Source organism: Balaenoptera physalus (assembly GCF_965194825.1).
Source record: "Balaenoptera physalus genome assembly, chromosome: 5".
Taxonomy (NCBI): Eukaryota; Metazoa; Chordata; class Mammalia; order Artiodactyla; family Balaenopteridae; genus Balaenoptera; species Balaenoptera physalus.
In genome coordinates, this window is record NC_138884.1 from 58,593,402 (window position 1) to 58,605,544 (window position 12,143).

At 41.4% G+C, this 12,143-nt stretch overlaps 2 protein-coding genes across 3 annotated transcripts in view; one reads left to right on the forward strand and one right to left on the reverse strand.

Moving 5' to 3' along the window:
* The window catches only part of G3BP2 (G3BP stress granule assembly factor 2), a 68,113-nt gene that overhangs the window by 11,245 nt on the left and 44,725 nt on the right, over window positions 1–12,143 (forward strand). The window lies entirely within an intron of this gene.
* LOC309661510 (uncharacterized protein) overlaps window positions 1–12,143 on the reverse strand; it is a gene marked incomplete at its 5' end in the record, with an annotated part of 42,487 nt that overhangs the window by 7,144 nt on the left and 23,200 nt on the right. Inside the window, one exon of the mRNA XM_082463192.1 lies at window positions 7,843–7,951. The remainder of the gene's footprint in view (window positions 1–7,842; window positions 7,952–12,143) is intronic.

The window sequence follows — 12,143 nt, forward strand, 5'->3', positions numbered from 1 at the left end:
AGAAAAGGTATTAAGTAGAAACAGTTTCGGAAGAGAAACATCTGGAGCCCCTGGCAAAACTATTAGTTTGCTTTTGAGGAGAAACCCAAGGAGCCCCATGTTGCAGCTGATGCCTGAACTTGAATTTCATTTCATCCATCTTGGTACCATCTATTTTCCTCCCTCCCTTTCATTCTTTCTTTCCTTCTTTTCTCTTATACTGTAAGGTAGGTGAAGAGATTAATTTTAAGAAAGAGATAGAGTTTCATATAGTAGAAAGAACATTACAGTTTAAAGCCAGATAGATATGAATCCTGGCATCATTTATTCATTCCACAAACATTAACTGAGCAATTACTATGCAATGTACTGTTGTAAGCATTGGAGATTCAGCAATGATTGAAAACAGATAAAAGTGTCTGTTTTCGTGAAACTTATATTCTAATGGGGGTAGACAGTGTGATTTAAAAGGTCCTGGAAGGACCCTTGGATCAAAAAATACCTTCCTAACAGATGTTTACAATGCATAAAAGTATGCCATGAAGGACTTAGCCTTTTGGGTCAACAAACATCTTCTTTTAAAATGCAAATATCAATGAAAAGAGTACATCCTCATCATGCTTAACTGTTCTTCATATGTTAGTGTGAATTAATTGTCATATACCTCAGGAGCTAAATGAGAGCCATGCTTTGCTAGAATGAACATTTTAATTGCGAGAGGCCCATTAGGTACTATCCGGGAAGGGTACTCTTGAGTGGGTTTCCGAGTAAGCACTATGAGGGTCCTGTGGCACGGGGTAATTTAGGACGGGCAAAGCAGATGAAGAGAGAACAGTGGTAGGAAATAAATTTCACCCTTAACATGTATGAGTTTGTCTTGGGGATCCAGAAGTCTTCCCAGGTTTAGGTACCCTCCCTGCCTCCTTCCCTTCATAGCCAAGTACTTCTTTTTAAAGAGTACCTTAGGACCAGGACGTTCCTGAGATACATATCTGTGACCTTTCTAAATCCCTCACATTATCAAATACTCCTAGGATGTATCATCTCTTTCACAAAATGATTAAGATATAAATGAATGAATGAATGAGTACATTTTTTAAAAAGTAGTAAAGATCAGGAACAGCCCCATTGAGATGCAAATGCAAGTTCTCTGCTCATTCAGTAGCTTGCCTCTTGGTCACACTTTTAAATGACAGTTCACTGTCAGAGGCCTCTGGGTCTCTGAAAATAACAAAATTTTAAACACGTAGATACCGAGGTTTATACTTTCATCTCTATCTCTACATCCTCCATCCTCCCTCTGGTTCACTTTTCACCTCAACCATGATGGTGCTTCTATTCCTGTTATTCTGAAATTGCGTCACGTAAGGTTGTGAAGAAGTTCTGTGAGAGTCTGGGGTCCATCCTGAGTCTTCAAAAGAACTCAGGTCAAAGAAGAGTCTCTTTTAAGGACATAGGGGAATCTTCAAGGAAATCTTTAGGAAGTACAGCCTGGCCTCATGAGAACTGGAGAGTCGACATGCAGGTAGTGTGTGTGTGTGTCTAGATATGTCAGGCTTCATAATCTTGTCTGTGCTTTTTTCAGTGAGTCTATTCCATTCTCTCGCTTTCTGTGCTGACTCACGGCCTCTCTGCTTCCAGGCTTGCAAGTGGCTTTGGCCACTGCCCGGACCCCAGCCCATTCTTAATGTAACCTCAGAGCTCAGCTCCCAGTAACTGACTCAGGATGACTCTGGGAATCTGACTGGCTCAGCTTGGGTCAGGTGTCCATCCTGGTCAGGTTAGAAGGTGTGCTTAGTAAATGTTCCCTCATTATTGCTGCTTATGTTCTCCTTTATCTTGGCTTACAGAGTGTAAGGGAGGTGGGAGGACAGGAGATTTGGTGCATCCTGTTGCAAAGACCCTTTGGACTGTTCAGTTTTACTTGAGTTTAGTGGTAGTTGGTATTATTTCCTAACAACAACAATTACTGGCAACAATTTCTTGTGCTACGCACTTTTCATATATTGTCTTCATTAACTGTCTCAACCTCCTTACTTTCATCCCCTTTGTGCAAAAGGAAACGGTTGAAAGAGCGAGGTTAAGTAACTTGCGAAGGTCACAAAGCTCAGTTACTGGGATTTGAGCTGAGATTTTTGTGACTGCAGAGCCTGTGCCCTCTCCTGATTTTCCACATCTATCCCTGGGCATGTCATTGGCTGCTCCTGACCACTGCCATAGCTTAACCCCAGTACTTCCCTCAGGTAAGCTCTCCCACTTTGGAGAAGTAGATAATTTGTTAGAAGGAGAACCCTAACCAATGGGTTACAGAGGTCCACCCAGTAACAGTGTTTCCCAGTTGTTTCCAGCCTGAGACAAAGCTGTGATCTTGCCAGAACATATGTAGACAAGAAGAGGTTGCTCTCTTGGTTTCTCATATTGAGTCATCCACCAACTCAAGAAGTGGTCCAAACACACACTACACTTTGGCTTTTATATAAGTTATAAGTTACCATTAATGTTCAATAATAGCTTAGTGCTTAGTACCTGGTATGTGGTGGTATGTTCAATAAGCTTTTTTTTTTTTTTTCCCGTTAAACTGAACTAGCCAACTTTAGCTTATGTCCTCTCATAAAATTGAAGCCAAGGGTCATCAGAGCTGGTTTGTTATTATCCAAGGGTCTTACTCCATTTGAGCCACTGTAACAGAACACCATAGATTGGGTGGCTTATAAACAACAGAAATTTATTTTCTACCAGTTCTGGTGGCTGGAGGCCCAAGATCGAGGTGCTGGCAGATTCCATGTCTGGTGAGGAGCCACTTCCTGGTTCACAGACCTTTGTCTTTTTGTTGTGTCCTCACAAGGTAGAAGGGACAAGGGAGGTTCTGGGCCTCGTTTATGAGGGCACTAATCCCATTCGGAGCCCTCATGACCTAATCACCCCCCAAAGGCCCCACCTACAGTGCCATCACATTGGGTGCTAGGATTTCAACATAGAATTTGTAGGGGGAAACAAATAATCAGACTTTAGCACCAAGTTGAAGTTGAAGGAATTGAAAGGAATCGTGATTAACAGGTTAGCAATGTTTCGAATAGATGATTCTGTAAAAAAAAAAAAAAATGACACTTTTCAAGTAAAAATGAGCCACAGACTTTCAAACTTTATACTTGAAGGAGAAGATCCCAGTGGAGAGGGATCAACTGGACCATAATGTCATCCTTGTGTCCCCAGGATGTACCTCCTCAGGTCTCTCACAAATTACTCCTGCCACCAACATGTTGGCCTCTAGGAGGCACTGTTTCCCCTCCAAGGCTGTGGACCCGTCACTGGCTGTGAATCAAATCTACAGCTGAGCCTAACTAAAGCTGTGTTTTATCTGCTAGGAGATAACCACTGGGAAATAAACACCGAGAGTGAGAGTGATGCCAATCTTTATAATCTGGTTTATAAGAAGAGTGTATTGATCCTGTCTTCCTGGCTCTTGGACTATTGATGAAGATTGGGCCCTCTTTAATCCCAACATTGAGGAATCATTTACCAGGCTTGGTGCTAGGGCTTGGGCAGAACAAAATGCAAGGTCCCTTCTCACAGTCAAGTCTAGTAGGGGAGAGACATGGCAAAGGAGAGGCCCTGACAGCCTTGCTTAGATCCACCCTCACAGTGCCTGGTTTTCTGCTTTGGCACTGAGGATACTTCCCTTCAGACAACACCTATCCCCGGCAGGGTAGCCATTGCAACACGCAGCACATTCCTAACTCATTTTGTCAATTCATGTACTTGATAATAGAGGGTCTGTTTGTTGCATATGCATTTGAATTTACTATGAAATAAATTTCTATTTTATGTATAAATTGGCCAAAACACAGGTATTGATAGTAATAGCTAAGAAAACCAATTAGCTAATTCATTCAATTGGGATTATGTTTACATCTTTATTCTCAAGATTCAATATTTAATATTGAATAATGGGTTCTACTCATTAAATCCAGTTCTGCTCTGAATAAATGTCATAAAATTTGAACGATACAAGTTTATTTTAATTTTATGAAATTTATATTTGGCAAGTCTAAGGCCACTCGACGTTTTTCTTTTTTTTTTAATATATATATATACTTTTTTAATTAATTTATTTATTTTTGGCTGTGTTGGGTCTTCGTTTCTGTGCGACGGCCTTCTCCAGCTGTGGCAAGCGGGGGCCACTCTTCATCGCGGTGCGCGGGCCTCTCACTGTCACGGCCTCTCTTGTTGCGGAGCACAGGCTCCAGACTCTCAGGCTCAGTAGTTGTGGCTCACGGGCCCAGTTGCTCCACGGCATGTGGGACCTTCCCAGACCAGGGCTCGAACCCGTGTCCCCTGCATTAGCAGGCAGATTCACAACCACTGTGCCACCAGGGAAGCCCCACTCAACATTTTTCTAAATTGATTTGTTAAACCCTAGGATTCTAATAAAGCTAACCAATAACGATCCTTTATAGAAGAAATGTGAATGGCATCCTCATTCATCAATTTGATGATTGTTTGAAATGTTGCAGGTATTATCTCAGGTCCATTCCTTCACCCTAACCTGGTTGTGAATGTGCAGGACTGAAGGGCCACATGTCATGCACATATCTGTCTTTTATTATGCTCTTCTCCCATCAAACACATTTCCACATACATACTTGGTTACCTATGCTTTTACATTTCCCTTTTGCTGTTAAGGTTGTTAGCTTTCCGTTCCCACTGCTATGCATGATAGTCCTTTGCACTCTGATTTGCTCCTTGTGATCTAATGTGGACTTTTAGTAGTGGCCAGCTTTTATTGAGTATGTACTGTGTTCCAAACATTGTTCTAAGGACTTTGCAGGTATTAGCTAACAGAATCCTTGTAACTGCCCTTAGGTGGTTAGTAGGGTACCTACCATTATTATGCCCATTCTGTGATTATTTGGCCAAAGTCACACAGCCAGCAAGAGGCACAGCTTGGGATTCAAACCCAGTCGAACTACAGAGTCTACAACACTATGCAAAAATATACAATACTGCCTCAATATTCAGGTGTATTAGAATAGCTGAAGTTCAAGGGTAAGTAGGATCTTAGTAGAGTTTCCGAAGGACTCACCTGTGAATTATATCTTGTTACATATATAACCTCTCTGAGACTGTTTCCTCAACTATAAAATAGAAATAATAATAGAACTGACCTGATAGGACTGCCTGAGGATTAAATGTGTGTGTGTGTGTGTGTATGTATATATGTGTGTGTATGTATGTATGCGTGCATATGTGAAGAACCTTAAACAGGACCTGGCATATAGCAAGTACTTATTATGCTAAGCACTATTCCTGTGCTCAGTAAATGATAGCTGTTCTTACAATCATCTGTGAGTTTCAAGGACAGTAAGACTTTCTGATATCCAATGGTCTAGGTACTGAGAAGCCCTCATGCTCATTCCTCCTTCATAGCCCTCTTCCACAGCTCCTTTACCCTCTACCAACTCTTTTTTTTAACCATTTTTTTTCATTGAAGTATAGTTAATTTACAATGTTGTGTTAATTTCAGGTATGCAGCAAAGTGATTCAGTTTTATATATATATATATATATATATATATATATACACACACACACACACACACATATACATATATATTCTTTTTTCAGACTCTTCCATTATAGGTTATTACAAGATATTGCATATAGTTCTCTGTGCTGTATCGTAGGTCCTTGTTCACCCTCTACCAGCTCTTAAGGACCCTGCCAGTGCTAAGGTGGGAGCTCTCATAAGTGGCTGAAGAAGAACATTTCCAGAGTCCCGGGGACTTGCCACTTCTTAGCCTTGGCATCTGCTCCATCCTTTTTTCCCTGGCCAGCCTACCCCCACTTCCACTCTTTCTCAGGGGACCCCTCTCCCCAGGCCCAGTGTGGGTGGGAAGTGCTCTCTGACTGTCCTGCTCTGCACAAGGCTTTTGCTTTCTAAATAAGCTTTATAGCTAATCACTGCAGGGGAACGGCCTGGAAACTAGCTGTAGGAAAATCCATAAGAAAGTACGAAGGTGACTTAATTTGGCTCTAGTCTATAATCTTGACTTCTGTTGAAATGGTAAACTAGCATCCATCCCCTTCAGGCTCTGCCTCTGTGCTTTTACTTTTGAGAATAAAACAGATTTACCTTAGGCTTTGGCCTCTTGTTTTCTTTGGGTGGGCCTTTACCTCCTGCTGCCCAGGCAGGTGTAGGTGTTCTGTTTCCTCAGGTGGGCCATTTGCATCTTTGAGGAACTGCAGGTGGGGCCCTCAGGCAGTTAAATGTACCTTCCCCTCCCTGGGGATTATCCCCTCTGGGCATTTCCTCCCTAAATTGGGCAATGAGTTTAGGTGATCTCTGGGCAGGGCAAGAGGTAAAAAATAAACAAATAAAAAACAAAATTTCATAGAAAAATTACAAAGGGCATTTTGTCTAAGATCCAAAATATATTTATCAAGAGAAGCATTTACTCTGAGATAGACAAGAGGCGTTGCCATAAAATGAAATTATATTTAGGTTAAAATCATCTTGTAATCCAACTTGTAATCCATAATAAGAAAATGAAGTGACCTTAAAAACATTTTATGAGTCAAATGAATAGCGAAAGAGGGGAGGGAATTATGAACGAAAGGTAAGTTATTAGGCCAGCTGCCAAAGATATTAGTTAAAGGCACCCCTTGCCTCCTGTCTTCCTCCTGCCCCCTCCTTTGTTCTTGCTGGAGCCTGTGTGATATTTTTAAGAAAACCACATGTGGTTTCTCTCTAGGCTAACATACCTCAGTACTTCCCCATTGCCTTCAGGATAAAATTCAAAATGTTTGATTTATATAAGTCCCTCAGGCTTCACATTTGCCTTGCCCCAACTTCCTAAACTCCAGCTTCACTGAACAGCCTCAGTTCCTAACTGTTCTTACCTCCAGAAGTTTGCCCCGGCTTACCCTCCACCTAGACCACTTCCCATCCGCAAAGTTGGCTCCTACTCGTCTTTCAGTTTCAGTTCCCCACCCCCCAGAATCTGGTGCTCCCACCTGCCTCTCCTATAGATTTCATCCCACTGTGTTAAACTTCCCTGCTGGCTAATCTGTATGTCCAGTTCAGCAGACCTCAGTCTACAGGAGGCCCTGTTTTGTCTGTTTCACAGGCCTCCATCCAGGTTAGTGTTTGGCTCTTGTAGACACTTAGTAAATAGTTGTTGAATGAAAGGATGGCCAGGGGAGGAAGTTGCATAACTGATAAGTGCTGTGGATGGGAGGACTGACAGGTGTAGTCTTGTGGGCTGGGGGCTGGGGGCTGGGGGCTCCCTCGTGCTGTGTCAGGTCTCTGAGTGCCTGGTCCTCACAGCTGGACTGTAAATTGCTTGAAACCCGGGAAAACTGGCTTCTGCTAACTGAACCTTGCACCGACCTTAAGTTTGTTCATTTGTTAATGTGTAGGAAGATATGTTAACTGTCAGGAGGAAGAGACTCCTTGTCAGCACTTTTTGTGCCCACAGGAAGTTACAAGGAAGCCAGATTACAATCAGAAGGTTGCTTGTGGGAGCCTCTTTCCTTCCTTCCTTCTGTAAACAGCATTTACTTATTAATTGCCTACTCTGTTGGAACAAAAGCATGTGGTGATTTTAAGGACTGCCCTTTAGCTGAGGAAGTTAGGAGACTGTTCTTCCTGCTATGCAGGCATTACTGTGCCAGTATAGTGGCCCTACCCCTGGATGCTGCAGGAATCACCCCTTGGGGTGGGCCCTGGGTGCCTTTCTTTTATCCTTCCAAGGTTGACCAACTGACCTTCTCACTAATGCCTTCTGTTTACACATTCAGGCTGGTTATGTCCAGATTTACCTCATGGAAACACTTAGAAGTCTCTTCCGGGCCATTGACATACCTCTGCTGTGTCTGATGCCAATCTTATTTCCAAATTCCAGGGTAGGCCTGGTGGGCAGGGGTGTCCAGGGCAGTAATCACCTTGCTTGTAGCTTCCAAATATACTTCTGCTGATATAACCATAAATAATGCTTATTCTTATAGCAGGGCCCGTGTGGAGATTTAAAATTCAGTGTTTGCAATGAAATATTGGAAATACTTGATCATCAGGTTGTCAGGGAGAAAGAATTGCTATACACTCTTAGGCTCAGTTGTTGGGGGCCTTTGAATTAAACTGACAAAGAACAGATATGCAGGAGAAAAGACAAAATTTAATCACGTGTTTTTATTAATGTGTGTTCAGGAGTTCACAGAAAATGTGACTCACAGGGGCAGTTAGGATTGGGGGCTTATATACTGTCTTAATGGAGGAAAGGGGAGGGGAGGAGGGCATTTACAGGAAAACAAAAGACTTTTTAATAAGGGAGGGGGAGGGGGAGAAAGGGCATGTATGAGAAAACAAGTTTTTGGAAAGGTAAATGGGCCCTGAGGAGTATCATGGGAGATATGATAGTTTTTGTGACAATGTTTGTTTCGTTGTGGTGTGGTGACTTCTCAAGATCTCTGGTGATAAGAATGTTCCTTGGTTGGTTTCTGACAATTGGGTGCTTTGAGTTATTTTGGGAGGCTCTGCTTTCAGACAGATAAGAGATTTCAGGAATTCAAATGCCTTCTGCTGAAAATACTTTTTATGCCACAGTGACATATTCTGGACCCCTTCACAGTGTTTTTACTCTAGAGTATTTCAGTGGGTAGGAGAGAATTGGATGAAACTGTTCTCCCAAATTATATCAGTATTTGTATTTGAGCCCAGAAACCTTCAAACAAGGGGCTAGAATATAAAACAAATAAAAACAAACATAGTGACTAGGATATTACTTACTGGATCCAGATGACACTGTTGTTTCAAGTGTAAAATATTGCTTACTCAACAAGATTCCTTTTAGCAAATTAAGGGGGATAAGAAAACAATTTTATTCAAACCAAATGGTTTAAAATTATTAGGCCAATTTTATTTAATCTTTTCCCAGTGTTAAGGGGTGGCATTAATAAACTCTAATAGTATATTTTCTGCACCCTTTTCTCTTTCTCTGACAATAAAAAATAATCTCATTCATTCAAGAAATATTTATCTTACTAGCCCTGTTCTATTTGCTGGGAGTTTTATTTTATACCTGATTTTGTGATGTGCCAAAAGATGGACAAGGAAACTAAATACAGGATCAAAAAGACCAAGAGCTTGCTACCCCCAGGGAGAGGAAGTGAATGAAAACTTTGAGGAAGTGGCCACCAAAAGAGAAAGGAAAAAAACAGAGGTGTATGCCGAGCAGTCTTAACTCCTGAAAGGTTAGAATTGGTAAATTATGGCTAAAGCTGGAGAAAAGGTTCAGTACCTACAAACTAATGCAGCAGACCTTAACTTTTGGAGAAATAGGACACAGAAGAATAAATATCCTTGATATCTGTTGCGTTGACAGAATGACCTCATCTCTTTGGAACCTAGAAATCGAAAGAGTAATGAGGCTTTCTAGAATAGTGATGCCAGGTTAGAGGAGTTTGACCTGAGCTAGACAGGACTGAATTAGAGAATATAGGGTTGAGGAGATAAGCTGTTGTACAAATAATATGCTTTCTGATCAGCTGTATTTAACATATCATATGGTTTCTAAACATTTCCTAATTTGGTTCTTACAACAGTCCCATAAAGTACTAGTATTATTTCGATTTTACAGAAGAGGAAACAAATTATGTAACTATTCTTTTACTGATGAACATTTTGTCCTGTTTTTTTCCATGCTCAATTAAACATTTATATCATATGTCCTTAAGTACTCCTGTTTTTATGTATGTTGATTTCTTTGCATATTTTAATGGATAATACAAGATTACTTTTCCATATTTGCTCTGCTTATAACTAGGCAAGAAACGTACATATTTAAACCTGGAAGGAAATAAAAGTGCTAAGCTAACAGTATTTGTATTTGGTGGTGTAATTATGGCTGATGTATTTTTGCTTCCCGTTTTCTACATTTTTGTACTGAGTATGTATTAGTGAAAATGAAAATAATGCATAAACTTACAAATCTGGTGTAGCTTAGGGAAATATTCATGAAACGTTTCCTAAAAGCAATAACTATAGGTGAAAACATTATCTCAGTGTAAGCCATGACACAGGCAGATAAAATCTGAAATACATTAGTTTCAAAATCAATATAGTATGTTGTGGTTCATAAACTAATTAGAATCAAATCTTATAAACACTTTATAAGGCATGCAGACAAGGCCAGGGTTATAGGAGGTTGGCTGGGTGGTCCAACTTGCAGGAGAAAATAAGAAAGGACAGTGGGAGAGGCAGGCTGAAGCAGTGAATAGGAAGGGCCCAGCCTTCAGAGTCAGCTGTGGACTGACATGTGGTTTTGAACAAGTTCCCTCTTCTGTAAATGGAAATGATTCCCACCGTGCAGATCTGTGCTGAGAATGGAGCCAACTGGAGTGGGCTCAAAAAGGGGAGAAGAGGAACTAGAGAGAGCAACTATAGCAAACTCTTTTGAGGAATTGTACTCTAAGAAGCAGAAATGGAGAGGTAGCTAGAGGGGAATGTGGTAGGGGAAGTTTGTTGTTGTTTTAAAGCCCGTTTATGTGCTGATGGGAAGGATCCAGTGGAGAGAGAAAAAGTAGTGATGATGGAGAGAAGTGCAGCAGTGGTGCTCTTGAGTAGGTGAGAGGGGAGGATTAGCCTTAGGTGGGCGCACAGTGTATGGAAAGCAGCAGGGGGACAGGGAGTGAGGTGCAGATGCTGGTACACGGGTGGGAGGGTTTGCAAGTGTCTTGGTTGCTCTTGACTGTGTTGCGGGATTAAGTCCCTCTAACAAACAGCACCACCAAAGGGAATGCATTGGGAAGGTAAGTGGGGGAAGTTGGCAAATTGAGGAGAGCAGAGAAGCCGTGACATAGTCGTTTAGGAGCGCAAATTGGTAGGAAACGTATAATCGCAGTGGCGGTGGAGGTAGGGTCACTGAGGGCCTGCTGGAAGTCAGTAGGCCAGTGAGGTCAGCTGGCACTGCTGTGTGTTCTCCTCCAGGCACAGTGATTGGGCTGAAGTCAAGGTGGCAGCAGGGCTGCTTCCTTCCGGAGGCTCTCGGGGAGAACAGGTTTCTTTGCCTGTGCCAGTTTCTAGAGGCCACTTGCACTTCTTGGCTCATGGTCCCTTCCTCCATCCTCAAAGCCAGCAACACAGCGTTGTTTCATCTCCTTCACTGACTCTGCTTCCTTGCTCACATTGCCTTCTCTCTGACGCGGACCCTCTGGCCTCCCTCTCTTGAGGACCCTGGTGATGGCTTTGGGCCCACCCAGATACTCCAGGACAGTCTCCCCATCCTCAGATCCTTAATCACATCTGCAAAGTCCCTTTTTGCCATGTAAAGTAACATATTCACAGGTCTGCGGATGAGGACTCGGACATCCCTGGGGGGACCATTATTCTGTCTCCCAGAATTAGTGAAGTTGAATATGTTTTCATATGATTATTAGCTTTTTGTATGTCTTCTTTTGTGAATTACCCATTCCTGACATTTTTTTCTATTAGTTGTTAGTCTTTCTCATTCATTTGTAAGAACTCTTTGTCTTAAGGCTATAAACCCTAACAGTGCAGCATTTTACATATTTCCCCCCAGGTTATTGCTTGCTTTTCAACTTTGTTTACAAGGTATTATCTGACTTAACAAAAGCGTGTTACTTTTTAAAACTTTATATTGTGGAAGATATCAAACAAGTAAAAATAGGTCAGTATATTGAATCTCCACATATTTATCACCAAGCTTAAATAATTATCGACTCAAAGCTAACCTTATTTTATCTGTACTCTTACCTACTTCCCCTAAATTATTTGTTGTATTGAATACCAGACATATCATTTCATCCACGAATATTTCAGCAAAATACATTAATTTTACGATTTAAATTTTCTTAGATTATTTTCTCTAAGGTTTCTGGGTTTGGTGCCATGTACAAAAAAGCTCAATTCACTTGTCTTTTTTTTTTTTTTTTTTTTGTCACTTGTCTTTTTAAAGGGGATGAAAATAGAGTCTGAGTATATGTTTTTGTACCTTTTAAGGAAGTCATGTTCCCTTTTTCTTAACTTGTTTTTATTAGGAATGACCATTTTCTGACTGCTTAAACCAAGTATATTTGAGCATACGGAAAATGCTGTGAATTCAACTTCATGTTACCCTTTGCGTGCCTGTGGACAGGGGACTGTGTAAA